The sequence below is a fragment of the Anabrus simplex genome, chromosome 1, assembly GCF_040414725.1.
Source record: "Anabrus simplex isolate iqAnaSimp1 chromosome 1, ASM4041472v1, whole genome shotgun sequence".
In the NCBI taxonomy this organism is placed as follows: Eukaryota; Metazoa; Arthropoda; class Insecta; order Orthoptera; family Tettigoniidae; genus Anabrus; species Anabrus simplex.
Genome location: NC_090265.1, coordinates 1,581,584,764 through 1,581,603,909, shown reverse-complemented (window position 1 = coordinate 1,581,603,909; position 19,146 = coordinate 1,581,584,764).

Genomic DNA, 19,146 nt, shown 5'->3' with positions numbered 1-19,146 from the left:
ACTACTGGACATAATGAAATGAAATTTTGGGGATACATTCATATTAAGATGTAGGTGCTCGCTAAGAGAGGATTTTTGGATATTCCGTTGCTAAGGGAGTGAAAAGGGGGGGGGGTGAAGTTTTAAAATGAGTGCACCTATATCTCAAAACTTTAAAAGTTTACAAATGTAAAAATTGGTAATTAGAATCTTCTTTGAAAATAAGGAAACACGTATTTTTTTGTTTTCAGAAAATCCCAATAGGAGGGGTGAAAAAGGGTGAAAATGGGGGGAAATGTGTTGAATGCCTTTAATCAGGATACCGGTACTTGTATCTCAGAAACTGAAGATATTACAGACCTGAAAATTGGTACTTTTGATCTCTTTTAAAAATAAAGAGACACGTATTTTTTTGTTTTTGGAAAATCTAATTAATGGGAGGGTGAAAAGGGGGTGAATTTTTAAAATTAGTGAATCTATATCTCCAAATTTTTAAAGTTTGCAGATGTAAAAATTGGTATTTAGAATCTTCATTAAAAATAAAGAAACATGTACTTTTTTGTTTTCGGAAAATCGCAATAGGAGGTGTGAAAAGGGGTGAAAAAGGGGTTGAATGCCTTTAATGAGGCTACTTATATCTCAGAAACTGAAGATATTATAGACCTGAAAATTGGTGTTTGGGATATCCTTTAAAAATAATGAAACACGTATTTTTTTTGTTTCTGGAAAACCCAATTAAGGGGGGTGAAAAAGGGGTAATATTTTAAAATGAGTGTATCTATATCTCGAAACTTTTAAAGGTTATAGGTGTAAAAATATGTATTTAGAATCTCCATTAAGGATAAAGAAACACGTATATTTTGTTTTCGGAAAATCCTAATAGGAAGGGTGGAAAAGGTTGAAAAAGGGGTCGAATGCATTTCATGAGTCTACTTATATTTCAGAACCTGAAGATATTACAGACCTGAAAATTGGTGTTTGGGATCTCCTTTAAAAATAAATAAACACCTATTTTTTGTTTGTGGAAAATACAATTAGTGGGGGGGGGGTGAAAAGGGGGTGATTTTTTAAAATGAGTGTATCTATATCTCAAAACTTTTTGAGTTTATAGATGTAAAAATTGGTATTTAGAATCTCCTTTAAAAATAAAGAAACACGTATTCTTTTGTTTTCGGAAAATCCCAATAGGAAGGGTGTAAAAGGGTGAAAAATGGGTTGAATGCCTTTCATGAGGATACTTATATTTCAGAACCTGAAGATATTACAGACCTTAAAATTGGTATTTTGGATCTACTTTAAAAGTAAAGAAACAGGTATTTTTTCGTTTTTGGAAAATCCAAATATTGGGGGGTGAAGACGGGGGTGAATTTTTTAAAATGAGTGTGTCTACATCTTAAAACTTTAAAATTTACAGATGTAAAAATTGGTGGTTAGAATCTCCTCTAAAAATAAAGGAACACGTATTTTTTGTTTCCAGTAAGTCCTAATAGGAGGGGTGTAAAAGGGTGAAAAATGGGTTGAATGCCTTTAATGAGGATACACATATCTCAGAAACGAAAGATATTACAGAACTGATAATTCGCATATGGGATCTCCTTTAAAAATAAAGAAACCCGTTTTTTAGTTTTTGGAAAAGCCAGTTAATGGCGGTTAAACAGGAGTGACAAATTGGGGTGAATTTTTTGAAAGACTATATCTACAGAATATCTTGGAATCGTAAAATGTTACAGACGTAAAAGTGGGTGTAAATCTCCTGTAAATGTAAAGAAATATAGGTTATTTGTTTTTGGAAACTCTACTTAAGGGGAACCCAAAAGGGGTGAAATTTTAAAATGAGAATTTTTACGGATATCTAAAAAACTTAACATGTTACAGAAGTGAAAAATGGTATTTTTATCTCTATTAAACATAAAGAAAAGTGTATTGTTAGTTTTCGGAAATACCACTTGGGTGGAGGGCGGGGGGGGGGGGGGTAAAAGTGACTGAAAATGGTGATGAATTCTTTTAATTAGGCTACTGATATCTCAAATATGAAGATGTTACAGACGTGAAATTTGATATTTGCAATCTGCTTTAAAAGTAAAGAAACACGTATTCTCGGAAAATCCAATGAAGGGGGGGGGGGGGTGAAAGAATTGAAACATTAGTTGACTTAACTGTATGAGAATACATACATCTAATACTAAAGTTGTTACAGACGTGAAAATTCGTATTTGGATCTCCTTTAAAAACAAAGAAAAAGGCCTTTTGGTGGGGAAACCATCTTGGAGGGCGGGAGTGTAAAGGAGTTGAATTCCTTTCATGAGGACACATAAATCAAAAACTGAAGAAGTTAGAGTCGTGATAATTGGTATTTAGAAGATCCTTTACTATTAAAGAAACAAGTATTTTTTTGCGGGAAAATTAATTTAGGGGGAGGAGAGATTATTGTGAAATGAAGTGAAAAAAAGTAAATTATTTTTATGTGGATACTTATATCTCAAAACTGAAGGTAATAGACGTGAACATTGGTGTTTGGAATCTCCCTTAAACATAAAGAAACAAGCATCCTTTTAATTCTTTTTCGGGGGGGGGGGGTGGCTGTAAATAAACTTAACGGCGGTGGGGGGTAGAAGGAGGTGAGACCAATTGATTTTACTGTTATTAATGTACTTATAAGGATCCTCCGTTGCTCAGGCGGCAGCGCGCCGGCCTCTCACAGCTGGGTTCCGTGGTTCAAATCCCGGTCACTCCATGTGGCATTCGTGCTGGACAAAACGGAGGCGGGACAGGTTTTTCTCCGGATACTCCGGTTTTCCCTGTCATCAGCCATTCCAGCAACACATAATAGTAATAGTAATAATAATAATAATAATAATAATAATAATAATAATAATAATAATCCGGACCGTCGTCAAATTGCGGACCGCGATGGAAACGGCTCCTGGACGGGTAATGACTAAGAATGCAGTCCGGTCGCGGGTTCAGTGCCGCCAAGGCACCCAGTATGACAGCACGCCGGATCTCCTGAAGGATTATATCCGTATTAAAAATATTATAGGAAAAGATTTACGGACCCAACTGACCTGGAGGAATACCTGAGCCTAACCCGGGAAGTACGAAATCGATTGCTGGAAAGGAAGATTTAAAAATGGGAGGAAAGGTGCCGTAAAATAATAGATCGGGAATTTTGGTGGATTCTCGCAGAGAACGAGTCAGATCGCGAATTTCGGCGGATTATATATCTAAAACAATAAGCATTCAATTGTAAATTTCAGTATAATACCGTAGCGAAGCACGGGTATCTTGCTAGTATTATATATATACATACAGTACAGCAGTGACAATGCTACGATACGTCGCCTTGATGTCCGGTCCCTTAGTGTAGGGGTAGCGGGCCTTCCTCTTACATGAAGGCCCCGAGTTCAGTTCCCGGCCAGGCCAGGGATTTTTACCTGGATCTGAGGGCTGATTCGAGGTCTACGCAGCCTATTTGATTACAATTGAGGAACTTTCTGACGATGAGATAGTAGCCTCGAGCCTGAAACTCAAGAATAACAGCCGAAAGGATTCGTCGTGCTGATCACATGTCACCCAGTAATCTTCAGGCCTTCGAGCTGAGCAGCTGTTGCTTGGTAGGCCATGGCCCTTCGGGGCTGTTGCGTCATGCGGTTTGATTTGGTTTTGGTAATTACAAATGAAGGTATAATGCTTCCCCATGGACCACCGTAGAAAATAACTTCAAAGATCTTATGTCACACAATTCTTGATATTGTATTACATAAGTTACAAGTATATCTCTGGTACTGCAGCGGCTATATTTCGAAGAGGCACGATCTCATGCATTGAGTGAAATTTAACGGCTCAGTAGCGGAACTTAGTACATTTCATTCAGGCTTTCCTCACACATTACTCGCAAATGTCATTGAGGATCTTAACCCACCGCCTTTCACTTACATATCCCTTATAGTGAGTCTAGAGTAATTGCTCAGATTCTCGTATTTTGTAATCATAACTGTGCGATCCAATTCAGCTCAGTCGCCAGGCGTTCCATGATGATGCATGTTTGAAGTTAAAATTTTATGTTATCTGCAGTGTATCGTTCAAAACTCTAATATGTTTCTACCGGAGGCAATTTGCTACTCTACTGCGTGCATACACTGCCACCTTAATGCTAATGTGTTGTAATAATGTCCGCCTCCGTGGTGTAGTGGTTAGCGTGATTAGCTGCCACCCCCGGAGGCCCGGGTTCGATTTCCGGCTCTGCCACACAGTTTGAAAAGTGGTACGAGGGCTGGAACGTGGTCCACTCAGCCTCGGGAGGTCAACTGAGTAGAGTAGTGTTCGACTACCACCTCAGCCATCTTAGAAATGGTTTTCCGTGGTTTCTCATTTCTCCTCCAGGCAAATGCCGAGATGGTACCTAACTTAAGGCCACGGCCTCTTACTTCCTTCTTCCTTGTCTACCCATTCCAATCTTCCTCTACCGGGCGAGTTAGCCGTGCGGTCAGGGGCACGTGGCTGTGACCTTGCATCTGGGAGATAGTGGTTTCGAATCCCACTGTCGGCAGCCCTGAAGATGGTTTTCCGTGGTTTCCCATTTTCACACCAGGCAAATGCTGGGGCTGTACCTTAATTAAGGCCACGACCGCTTTCTTCCAACTCCTAGGCCTTTCTTATCCCATCTATCAACTAGCAAAAACCAATCTTCCCATCCACCACAAGGCCCCTGTTCAGCATCGCAGGTGAGGTAGCCTGGACAAGGTACTGGTCCTTCGCCGCAGTTGTATCCCCCGACCCAAAGTCTCACGCTCCAGGACATTGCCCTTGAGGTGGTAGTGGTGGTATCCCTCGCTGATTCCGAGGGATAAACCATCCCGGGAGGGTAAACAGATTAAGAAAAAGAAAGAAGTATTGTAATAATAATAATCATCATGATCATCAACATCTGGCGCTTTTGTACAGTGTGACCGCTGCTCAGCTCTAAAGCCAGCGCGATGAATCCTCTTGGCCGTTATTCTTGGCTTTCTAGACCAAGGTCGCTATCTCACCATCAGACAGCTCCTCAGTTGTAATCAAGTTAGCTGAGTGGACCTCGAACCAACCCTCAAATCTTGCTAAAACTCCCTAAACTGTCCTGAAATCGAACTTGGGGCCTTCGGAAAAGAGGCTACCTCCACACAGCGGGGCTAAATAATAATAATGCCCTGGGCACTACAGCCTTCAAGGGTCTTGGCCTACCAGGCGACCGCTGCTCAGTCCAAAGGCCGTTGGTCAACGTGGCGAATGCTCTCTGCCTTTATTCTTGGCTTTGCAGACCGGGACCGCTGTATAATAATATAATGAACCCTTTGGTCCATACTGATGGATACCTAACTTTCTTACCTATCAGCAAAAGTTCATGAGATCTGTCTCTTCGGTCGTATCGGGTTCTTCGTCACTTGCTGAGGTAAAGGTAGGGTTCAGTAATTCTAATCTATCTACTCAAATGAAAGGTTTGTTTTAAAAAATATGTTTCTATTTATTCAAGTAATTCCTGAAGCATTCCTGAGTTATCAACGGTATCATTTAACTCAGTCGTGTCCACTGGACAATCATTTTTACATGGAAGGTCAGAACACTGGTGTGAGCCTTTGACGTAACTGCCTGATGGGCATTCTTACTAGAAATCATTGTCCCAATTATAAATTAAAGAAAAGAAAGTCTGGAAATCCTTAAATTCGGCTTCCATGTGAGACTACATGTACCATCATAGTGATTCTTTATGGTCCAGGCCTCGTAACACGAACTCTGGACTCTGGGTATAATTAAGGCAGTCCTAATCGGTGTGTGCCACACAGTGGTTATACGGCATGGACCCTTAATTGAATCGATGTGACCTGCGACTATGTCATGGACCGACATCTAAACTTCTAAGTTGCTTTAAAGTCATTGTGGATGATGATCGCAAGGAAAATGATTCTACGGTGGCATATGGCCCTACTCTAAGTCACTGAGGTTGATGACCCCCTGACCATTCAATTTTATAAGCTGAAGGCTAAACACACTTAAGTTACATCGGTTGATGACCAAAGTTTCCACTTTACTATCCCCAGCACATTTCTGGTCAATCAAACAAAGTCAAATCATGCAACAGCAACAATGCTCACTATACTTCGTGGCAGTAAAATCCATTACCTTCGGATATGTCCCCTTAATCGTTACGTTAACATTTACATATACCCCAGAAAATAAACTACGATTTCCAGAATGCATCTCCAAGTTATTCGCTTGATTTAAAGTTATTTCAAAATGCGGTTTTCACTGAATTTAATAATTAAGTAAATTTAAATGATTTAATGAAATCTTAAAGAACAACAGATTTTATTTCCACGGACGGATGGTTTCTTCACAAATTCCTACACAATGTGACGGAAATATTTTTAATCATGTGATGTTTATCTGTTGATTCCGATAGCTGGAAAAGAACTATTACATCATTCATGTCCAGTTTTATATCTTGTTTCATGACCTCACACTTTAAATCTAATCTAACCCTAGCCATTATTAACACTTGGATAACCCTAATAATTACGTACAAACCAAAAGCAACTCGCCATATAATTACGATGTCATATCTCGTCATAACATTTTATAAAGCTTGCGCACCCCATACGCCATTATATTATACAGTTTAAATGGGCCTAGAAAAACGTTTCACTCCGTGACCAAATTCATCGCTCTATACTCTCACCCGACAGCGCGCTTCCAGTCGATTGAAAATGGGTAACCATGGATTTCTTATATTATTTACGTCAAAAATTCAGACAGAAAAATTTTACGTCGAATGAACATCTTAACTTGACATCACAAAATAAAGGCAATAAACACACGGAAATGACGATCTACATTGGACGTGATATCACTTCGAAACCCTATTTACTAACCTTGTTTTACATCATCATACGGCACTCGCAAGACTTCGGAAATTTATCCAAGTGGAAAATAAAATAAATGACCCTTTTGAATCGAAGTATTCTAACATTTACAAAACCCACATAGGGACGACCAACTGCGTCGTATATACCCCCTTCAAATACATATAATTTAGACATCATGAAACAAGATATAATATGTGGTAAGATGGTAAGTCACATACCTTAGGTCACGCCAGCGTTCATCTTAGGGTGGGTTCGATTCCCCGTTAGGATGTCGAATTTAAGAAACGAGATTTCCACTACTGGAAGTTCATATGGTCATGATGTTCACACGATATAACACCAAAACTGAGTACCAGGTTATTCCTGGGGCAAAGCCGATCGGGCATAGAGGTAACTACTTTTAGTGCCGAGGTTACGGATAGTGGAAGCCTTTTCCTTCAGAACCTCCAAGGCTTTGATGGCCTGTACGAAGATGACTTTGTTTTTATTTCATTACGCCAGGATAACTTCGAATGTATGTCATAGTTGGGGTACGTTACATTTACGGGTTTCGGAGAATCCGAGAAGCTACAAATCCTGTTTTTCAAGAGTTCTTGTAAGTTTTGGTAAATCTACCAACAGCGTATTCGAGCACCTTCATAAACCACCAGACCGAGCTGGGATCGAACCCGTGAACTTGGTCTCGGAAAGCTGGCACTCTACTGTCTGAGCCACTCAGCTCAGCATTCTTATTATTCTATTTTTCTTCTTCTCCATATATTTTTATTATTATTATTGAACCCATGACCTTTGTGCCCTAAGAATATTATGTATTAAATTGTCAATTGGAATAAGAAGTTCGATTCTTGATAGCACGGAGTTGACACGTGGCTGGGGATGGCTACCTTCTATCCCACGTGTCGACGGCGGAAGAATCTAAGTAATTTTTGTGGGCTATTTCAGAAGAGCGCGTGTGTATGGCGTACTCAAGCCAAGTCGACAAAATATAGTGCCTATCAAATGAGGTCATTTATCCAGCTAATTGAATATGTATAAATTTTAAATGTCCATGAACAAGTAGCAAGTATGCAGTCACCTGGTACTCAGTTTTGGTGTTATATCGTGTGAACATCATGACCATATGAACTTCCAGTAGTGGAAATCTCGTTTCTTAAATTCGACATCCTAACGGGGAATCGAACCCACGTCCTTACAGATGAACAGAGAACGCCAACGCCTTGGCCTGGCTTAATTACAGAAAATCGAAACACTTTCTAATTGACATTTAGTGTGAGACAACAGCGAGTTATGTAAGGTAAGGTGCTCAATATATTTTATTACTTGTCCTTTCTTCGCTTTACCTTGACCTTTGTGGTCAGAACATGTTGCAACAGTAGGACAAAGATTTCAAAGAGCTCTTTTACTTATTTATTTATTTATTTATTTATTTATTTATTTATTTATTTATTTATTTATTTATTTATTTATTGAAAAGGCTCTGGTTTACATATTTCTCCTCAGCTATAATTATTTGCATTGCAAGTGCATATGATATCACAAACACAATTCCTGGAATCGTGGACAGTTGTTCAGTGCCGTCCTTTGTCCGGCAGATGTTGGAAGCTGACAGGAATGGGCTTCGTAACATGACAGAGGTACGTGAGCAGGATGAGCTATGTCCAAGTCTAGAGTCGGTGATATCATCGAGCAGGAATGATTCAAACAATATAACTTTTGGGGTAAAATGTTGATTCATTTCAAGTCGTTTGATCGCTCCTATTTAATAATGATAATAATAATAATAATAATAATAATAATAATAATAATAATAATAATGATAATAATAATAATAATAATAATAATAATAATAATAATAATAATAATAATAATAATAATAATAATAATAATAATAATAATAATAATAATAATAATAATAATAGCGTACTGGAGAAAATAGTAAGAATTTGGAACGAAAAACCGGAGGAATACAACCTGTCACCAATAACACTGGGAAGAAAGAACAGACGTGTTGAAATAAGCTGTCTAGCATTTGCAGATGATTTTGCCATACTTTCAGAAAACCCAAAGATGCAGCAATACAGGTCAATCTCGTGCAATAAATAGCCAACAACTTTGAGAATTTCTGTAGGAAAAACAAATTTATGACAAACTAGCTAATGTACCGGTGCTTCGCTATGGTATTCTACCTTGTAAATTACGGTACACACAGTAAGTAATACATTAGGCCTAAATTGCATGTTTCTTAGCGCTATCCGAGAAACAAAACGGAAGGACCCTCATACGTTGTTTCCGATATAAAGTGCGCATTGGTGAGCTTTGATGAGTGTGGATGGCCACATTTACTGCTGCCATTCACAGTCGAGCTCGGGAGTTTCTACTTTAAAGACAGGCTCACCTGCCAACTGCTCTTTACAATATAGATTGGAAATTTCATTACAAATATAGGCCCCTTTTCCTAATACCACTCACAATTGAGTTGGAGAGATTTTGTTATGATACAGAAATGCAGCTCTATCTAATGTATAAGGGATCGAAATACGACAAAAAGTTATAGGACCAAAGTTGTAGATCTCTCCAAATTGAACTACGATTGTTTTATCAGATTTGTGATACGACTTACCGTTTAGCCACCAATTACCCCGAAACGAAGGTATGCACATTCACTAAAATTGCCTACATATTTCGGTATTTTTCGGGGTCAAAAGTTACTCATTTGAACAGCTTGGAAATGAAATGGCGAATGACTTTTAGTGCCGGGAGTGTCCATTTTATTTGGTCATTTATCTGACGCCCGTAGGAAACCTGCACGTCGTGATAACGATTAAATGATGATGTAAACAACACATACACCCAGGGTCCGTTCCAGCGGAGTTAACAAATGATCGCTGAAATTCCTGACCGTGCCGAGATTCGAACCCGGGACCCCTGTGACCAAAGGCCAGCACGCTAATCATTTAGCCATGGACCCGGACAACAGCTTGGAAAATTTCCTCAAAAGAAAGAGTGCCCAGGTTTTGGGATTAGCACTCGCATACATACGGAGAAATTAAGGAAGAAAATAATACAGTTAAGAAAGCCGCCCCCCCCCCAAAAAAACCCATGGTATTACAGCCCTTGAAGGGCCTTGGCCTGCCAAGCGACCGCTGCTCAGCCCGAAGGCCTGCAGATTACGAGGTGTTGTATGGTCAGCACAACGAATCCTCTCGGCCATTATTCTTGGCTTTCTAGACCGGGGCCGCTATCTCACCGTCAGATAGCTCCTCAATTATAATCACGTAGGCTGAGTGGACATCGATCAAGTCCTCAGGTCCAGGTACAAATCCCTGACCTGGTCGGGAATCGAACCCGGGGCCTCCGGGTAAGAGGCAGGTACGCTACCCCTACACCACGGGGCCGGCTAAGAAAGTCGACATTAATTGGAAATACAATAAGTGAGGACAACCGGATAGGAAAAATGTGAAAATATCAAGTGGATGTATTGGAAAATGGAATGTCTCTCACTAAATTATGGTGATATGAGTTGCGGATTTAAGAAAGGGGTAACAGAGGAGAAATTTATGCGCAGAGATTCATAGGTAAACAGATAAGAAGAAGAAGAATAGTGTTATTACTCAAGCCTAAAGAGGCAAGGCAGAGGCAGGAAAAATAAAGCAGAAAAGTAGAGGGGAAGTACAATAAAAAATATAGCAATTACCAGAAAACACCTTACGGTGTGAAATAATGGGCTACACTCTGCGGTACTTTTCAAATATTAACAGACCCCCTTAGTGCTATTCGAAGACGATTGTAACGGTTTTCCGCAAATATCCCGCAGAATGGCAGCTTGACGTCTTTCTCACCTTATACCCAAGGAACAACAGCGAGTTTACATGAGTGATGACGAAAACGGCATTACGTTGATGATGATGATGATGATGATGATGATGATGATGATGATGATGATGATGATGATAGGCTATCACTCGCTGACAAGTATGATTGTCTTCCTCGGATGTTATTGGCGAGTCTGTGAGTTCTTACGTTACTTCCCTGCTGAGATGTTGCCATGGTAACCGGTAGGTTCGTTGTCAGTCTGTCGTTCACTCAATGCAGAGCATGAAACCCGCAGAAGATTGTAATTTTCTCCGTCATTTGAAGAGTAAGCGAAATTATGTACATAACAAAAGTTGTTTAAGATGAAGCGAAGTTTCGCACATAGTGCAAAGATTTTAAAGAAAATTTATAGTATAAGAGAAAATGGAAGAAAACTGTTCTGGGTTTCCTATAAACTCTCAGTCTATTCACTGATTTTTAAATCATATCTAAACCTTCTCCTGGATGAGCATACTGTCAATATGAAATTTGGTGGAGATCTATCTAGCTGCTTCGCCATGATGGTGGAATAGACAAACAGACAAAGAGACACGAATGCTAAAAACCACTGATACGGCCTTGAGTTGACCTAAAACGAATAAATATCTAAAAAAATTGGCAAAATAGACGAAATCACAGACAGTGGACCCTCTACAACTTGATTTATACAGATTCAAAAAAAATGCTCCAGAATTTCTAATAACAGAAATTCTTCGAATATGGAGGGTAAAGAAATTGGGATATTTGCAGAAACGATTCAGAAATATTTGGAAAAGTCCGCTATAGAAGAAAGGATACATAGGGTGGAAGGAGCACTCGGTATAACTAGGAATATCTACAACAAAAAGTGTTTATCTCAAAACCCTAAAATACAAACCTACAGCACAGTAGTCAAACCGCAATGCCTATATGAGAGTGAATGTATAGTACTGTGTTATAAGCTGAATAAATTAGAAGTACTGAAAAAAATCCTACGGAAAATACTCGGTCCGCTGAGAACTACAGAACTCTGGAAACCAAGAATTAATAATGAAATATAACGGAACATAGAAAACATAAGAGAAAAAACGGGGAAGAAGCGACTGATATTTTTTAGGCATTTATACAGAATGGATTGCAAAAGATTGATCAAACAGATCTTCGAATATCTTCGGAAAAAGAAGTCAACAACAAAATGGATTCATGAAGTCAAAAAAGATTTGGAATGTACACTGACTGACAGAGCAAATGCAACAACAAGAAGGAGTGGTTCGAAAGGGATGAAAGTTGGGGAAAAAACAGAGACGGCACGGACGAATAATTGATGTTTATTTCAAACCGATATGCAGGTTACACAATGCGCACGGCATCGACTCAGTAGGATGTAGGACCACCGCGAGCGGCGATGCACGCAGAAACACGTCGAGGTACAGAGTCAATAAGAGTGCGGATGGTGTCCTGAGGGATGGTTCTCCATTCTCTGTCAACCGTTTGCCACAGTTGGTCGTCCGTACGAGGCTGGGGCAGAGTTTGCAAACGGCGTCCAATGAGATCCCACACGTGTTCGATTGGTGAGAGATCCGGAGAGTACGCTGGCCACGGAAGCATCTGTACACCTCGTAGAGCCTGTTGGGAGATGCGAGCAGTGTGTGGGCGGGCATTATCCTGCTGAAACAGAGCATTGGGCAGCCCCTGAAGGTACGGGAGTGCCACCGGCCACAGCACATGCTGCACGTAGCGGTGGGCATTTAACGTGCCTTGAATACGCACTAGAGGTGACGTGGAATCATACGCAATAGCGCCCCAAACCATGATGCCGCGTTGTCTAGCGGTAGGACGCTCCACAGTTACTGCCGGATTTGACCTTTCTCCACGCCGACGCCACACTCGTCTGCGGTGACTATCACTGACAGAACAGAAGCGTGACTCATCGGAGAACACGACGTTCCGCCATTCCCTCATCCAAGTCGCTCTAGCCCGGCACCATGCCAGGCGTGCACGTCTATGCTGTCGAGTCAATGGTAGTCTTCTGAGCGGACGCCGGGAGTGCAGGTCTCCTTCAACCAATCGACGGGAAATTGTTCTGGTCGATATTGGAACAGCCAGGGTGTCTTGCACATGCAGAAGAATGGCGGTTGACGTGGCGTGCGGGGCTGCCACCGCTTGGCGGCGGATGCGCCGATCCTCCGGTGCTGACGTCACTCGGGCTGCGCCTGGACCCCTCGCACGTGCCACATGTCCCTGCGCCAACCATCTTCGCCACAGGCGCTGCACCGTGGACACATCCCTATGGGTATCGGCTGCGATTTGACGAAGCGACCAACCTGCCCTTCTCAGCCCGATCATCATACCCCTCGTAAAGTCGTCTGTCTACTGGAAATGCCTCCGTTGACGGCGGCCTGGCATTCTTAGCTATACAAGTGTCCTGTGGCACACGACAACACGTTCTACAATGACTGTCGGCTGAGAAATCACGGTACGAAGTGGGCCATCGCCAACGCCGTGTCCCATTTATCGTTCGCTACGTGCGCAGCAGAGCGGCACATTTCACATCATGAGCATACTTCAGTGACGTCAGTCTACCCTGCAATTGGCATAAAGTTCTGACCACTCCTTCTTGGTGTTGCATTTGCTCTGTCAGTCAGTGTATATAAGAGAAGAAGAAGCGACAGAGAAAGAGATTTTTAGGAAGATAGTGTTAACAACGGAAGGATTCCAAGGTCGGGAGGGAAAGAAAAGAGGCTCAAAATCGTCCGAGGAGAGGAAAAGGAGACATAGTGGTGTGACTACCACTCGCTTATTAAATTTAAAAATATTAAACAATTAAAATGAAACAATATTAAAATAAAACTTTCATGAAATAAAATACTCAGTCGTCGGACTGTGTACTTACATTTAATTCTTACCTGATTACTTACACATACAATTGTTGATGGGCGCCAGCTACAAATAGATGTAACGACAATAGAATGAGAGTCTTGAATATCTCTAGGATGTGAGATAATAAGTTTACTTCGACAGCATGACATATAGGTTCTGGGAAAAGGAGATTGGCGTTCGGTTTCCCATTAAAATTTGAGGTTATCTGAGCTACTATAGAAATGAAACAATCAATTATATTTGATAATAAACAAAATATATCCTTTAAAAATTCACTTTAACGAGTGATATTTACTGCGATAATTCAAAAGATAATATAAAACTCTGACATTATAACTGAAGGAAAACTGTAGGCATTAAATTTGAAATCTTCTTGACCGGACATTTAAAAGTTATACAAGAAATTTATCCCTCACTGTTCACTTGACTCTACCTCGAATACTTTGAGTGTTATTACGATGTCTTCCTCTGAATTGGTATCCGCTGTAGGTATCTCAAACCTAATTTGGTCATGTAACCTTTAATTTCACAAACGAGATATAGCATGGCTTCAAATTATATTCACACTTCACAATCAACTTTACAAATAATTCACTGATAACTGTTAGTCTGCATTACGACGACTCAATATTTGGCTGTCACCTAACTGACACAAGAACTGTACTGAACAGATGTACGAAACACACTCTGAACATATAATCCATTAGGTCCCTAACGACTACTGTTCCCCATTCGTCTCGTTCCAATTGATTCTAATTGACTTCATGGCAAGTCTCTCCATTCACCTCCTTCCAGCGAACTGCTTCTAACCAAGTGACTCCTCATTGCCATCTCACTGCAACACTCGATGGCAAGGCTCTCTATCCAGATCTCTACCGCTGTAGCATCCAGGCCATATATACAGCCATTAGTTGACACATGGTATAGCACCCACATCAGAGATCAAAATAGATATGATGTCGCTTCCACCCAGCTACAAATGTTACATATTATGTTTAAATAGCCTAAGGCACATACGGAACTCCCTAAATATGATCTCATCGCTAAATGCATACAATGACAGAGCGATGACTCGACAGTTACTGTAACGGTATTGCACCATGTCAAAGGTTTCACAAAACTTATCCATATCTGATATTAGGCAGTTAGTCTCACTTTACATTATTTTGATGCTAATACACACACACACACACACACACACAAACACACATACATATATATATATACATACAATAAATTACCTACAATAAAGGAAGCTATAATTAATTAATGCATGTCAAAATCAGATTATAGAATTGTATCAGACAATAATAATAATAATAATAATAATAATAATAATAATAATAATAATAATAATAATAATAATAATAATAATAATAATAATAATATAGATGAATGCTTGTAACGGGATTTGAACCGTGGTCGCTAGAAGACCCTAACGGAGAAAGAAAGAAAAGAAATAATAATAATAATAATAATAATAATAATAATAATAATAATAATAATAATAAACTTAAAATTTGCTTTTCGATGGGCTAGGAAAGGACTAGTGGGAAGTAATCGGCAATAACCTTCATTAAGATACAGCCTCAACAATTGCCCTTCATATTTGTATAACCTTCTCCTGTCGTAACCTTTTCACTTCTACGTAACTACTACATCCTACATCTACTCTAATCCATTTGTGATATTCCTGCCTTGGTCTACCTTTACTGTTCTTACTTCCCTCGAAAACAAGCCTTGAGTGTCACAAGATATGATCTATCAATCTTTTTCTACTCCTAGTCAAAGTTTTCACAATAATTCTCTTCTCATTCAGTTTTACGAACTAAACCCGTGTATGAACATTTCTCTTAGTTTGAAGTGATCTCCCCTTTCTCCTCCTCCTTAATATGCAGGATCTATCCGTGATGATGTTACAAATTTTCAGGGATGATGGAGGATGGCAAATGGATCAGTTTGAGATAAGAAACCGTAGTCCGGAAACGTTCCAGTCAAAAGTTATTAATAACCCAAGTTGCTTAACGTCCGTCCGTTCTTAACGGATGCCGGGGTGGCGGAATTTCATCCCGCCGGAAGCCAACGACATAGGTTTACCTTTAAGCAGCCATAAAAGCCCCGACCTAAGTCGGGTTTGAACCCGTTAACTTGGGATTAGTCGACTAACGCCGTATCCATTACACCACTGCGGCCGGCGGTCAAAAGTTAAAGCAAAACTGTGAAAAGCCTTGTGTATGAGACACCTGTCGAGACTGAAGAGCATCTCTTGGCAAGAATTCTCGCTGCCTGCGCTGCTGTTCAAATGAGACCGGGGATATTCGAACTGGTACGACAGAACTTTGTGCCATGCCTGCATTGACGCAGGGGGACGCTATTTCGAACATTTGTTGCAAATGGAGCATCTTGTGAAAACGGATTTAAATGAGTAGAATGTTGCTTAAATTTTGACTCGATCGTTTACGGACTACGGTTCTTTATCTCAAATTGATCTATTTGCCGTTCTCCATCATCTCTGAAAGTTTGTATTATCATCACGGATACACTCTGTATACGACATAACTAAGGCTTGCCTTACGACCTGGTTGACGAGTCTTATCTAAGAACATCGATTAAAGCACCCAGCAATTGTAGAGCGCAACCCTGTGACTCACTTTACCCGAGAGGCTTTCTCGAGGAACTAGGAGCCACATCTTTACGATGTATTGAAGGGCATCTTGTCACGTCACTCATAATACAAGTATGTTGAATGTGTGTATCATTAAGAGAATAGAACATTTGGGCTGTAAAAAATAGGCAAGTGGGAGAAAACTGTTTCGAGATGTTCATCTTAGACAGTGAGGTACATGCAGACGATAGAGCAATTTCTATTATCATTGCCCTAGTTCAGAGAGGGAACCAAGTGAGCAGAAGTATTTTAACCTTAAATTCACTATCAAGATATTTTAATGTGACTTGTTAAAGATTTCTAAACCGAGTTTATAAAATCCACGGATGGAACATCATCCAGGTTTTAGAGTAGTGTAAAATATTACCTACCCCTAGTTTCGAATCAACAGAAACTAAGGAAAGATAGTCTGTTGTAAACGAAATTATGTTGATACGTGCATTCTATAATAATCCTTATTAATATTATTTTTGCCTGTTACTACATTGCACACTGTAAGTAGATCTCTTTAGTGCTATTATACACATTTTTCACGTTATCATAATGTTCAAGTCCCACATGTTAAACAGTGTCGTATATTCTAGGACAGGGATGGCAACCCTTAACCAACCAGCGTATCTATTAAGGTCTTGTGTATTACGTTTTACTGTCTAGTATATCATCGGTTATTTTCCTTTAAAATCATCATGAACCCCTCATTTGACTTCAGTTAGGTGTTAGTTTGCATAACATAAATCCATCCGTTTGAATGTTTCATGATTTTATTTTACAAACATCACTAAAAATTACTTTTTTTAAACAGGTAAATTTTAAAAATAAGGTATGTTTTCATCCACCTCTGTGGTTTAGTGGTTAGTGTGATTAGCTGCCACCCACGGAGGCCCGGGTTCGATTCTAGGCTCTGCCACGAAATTTGAAAAGAGGTACGAGGTCTGGAACGGTGTCCACTCAACCTCGGGAGGTCAACTGAGTAGAGGAGATTCGATTCCCACCTCAGCCATCCGTGGTTTCCCACGTCACCTCCAGACAAATGCTGGAATGGTACCTAACTTAATGCCATGGCCGCTTCCTTCCTTCTTCCTTGTCTATGCCTTTAAATCGTCCCATCCCCCCACAAGGCACCTGTTCAGCATAGCCTGGGCGAGGTAATGTTCTTCCTTTCCAGTTGTATCACATGAACATTCTTATGCTCCAGGACACCGCCCTTGAGGCGGTAGAGGTGTGGTGACTCGCTGAGTCCGAGGGAAAAACCAACCTGGAGTGTAAACGGATTAAGAAAGAAAGAAGGAAATAAAGAAGGTAAGAAGGTATTTTTGCTTTAATCTCATAAAATTTGTAAAATAAATATAGCCATAGAATTAAAGAGAAATACTTCTTTATTAAAGTGTAATGTTAAAATATGCTATATTAATAGATTTTCGATCTGTTGATTACACGTTAAAAATCATAAAATATGTGCTATGCTGTCTGACAAGCCACAAAAGTCGTGTTCGCGTGTTCTAGACCAAATATGATTGTGTCTTACCATTCATTATTTACATTAGTGCTTATTTTTTATCATAATATTTTTACAATACATTGAACCCTTGAACTTACCGTTCCATCGATGGTCGTATTCCACAGCTGCTTCAATACAGCAATATGGAACTCTTGGATCTTGGGGTCGTAGCGGGTTTATTTCTGTCACTACATTGACCAAACGATGGGGTTCAGAAGAGAGCCTAACTACTTTAAATGAGGAGCAAAAATGTGCTTACTAAAATTTTATTCAATTAAATCACAGCAAAATATTTATTAAAATCAGCCATAAAAATCACTTAATAATTTTATAAATTTTCAACGCAGTCACAATACATAACGTGAGTCTTGCCTTTTTATTTTATTATTGTTTCATATTATATTTAAAAGAATGTAAAAATATTATAACAGTCGTGGACAGCTAAAACCAGAAAACGAGAATAAAACCTGAAAATTGAGCACCATTAATCCAAACGATCCGTGGAAAATCTGACCTTCAACAAGTAGAATTCCAGATTTACATTTACTTAAGGTTATCCTCCAGTCTAGTACCATATCGGATATTGGCACATCCCTCGAATGGACCCTTAATCGAACCAAATCGACTATCAGTTGCTTTGGACAGGTTGCGAAATATTACCAGAAAACATGGGGTTCATTATAAGTTGACAACAATTGTCACAATCAAAAATAAAATTTCACCATGTCTTGTCATCTAATGACACCCTTAAGTTACAGAATAAACCCGATGCTGAAACATGCATCACCCCAAACAGATGTTCAGAAGGAACCAAGAACAACTTGATCCGAGGGTATCTTACGTTACGTCGTCCTGAAGGAACAAAACTGCGAAATGCAGGAAAACACCAATTCATTATGCATTTAGAAGAAATTCCAAACAATGAAGTTACAGAAAAGTGATAAGTCACTTCAAAATGTTCTTACTAAACCGGCTTTCAGGTCATGAATAGTTATGCCGTTAAGTTTATTAACATACAAGTCCACATCCGAACAAAGTAAAGGAAATCTTTCCAACTTCTATAACTACGACTACCATTACAAATCTGTCTACCTACACCTGTCCCACTAAACTAAACTACAAGTAATCGGTAGATCAACATCTCACCTAATATAAAGTGAAATAACGAAAATTAACAATAAAATGTATTAAGAGGTGACGAATCGAAACCGCATTCATAGCGAAAATCCAACATAAATCAACTGAGTGTCAACACACGGTTCTATCATAAAATACGAGACATCCGAACAGTATCTAAAGTAAAGAAAAAGAAAAATAGAAAAACGAAAGTTCATCGAACTTGAACACGTGTGGCTAAGCAGCAATGCTCAATTAGCTAGGTTTCCATGTGGGAC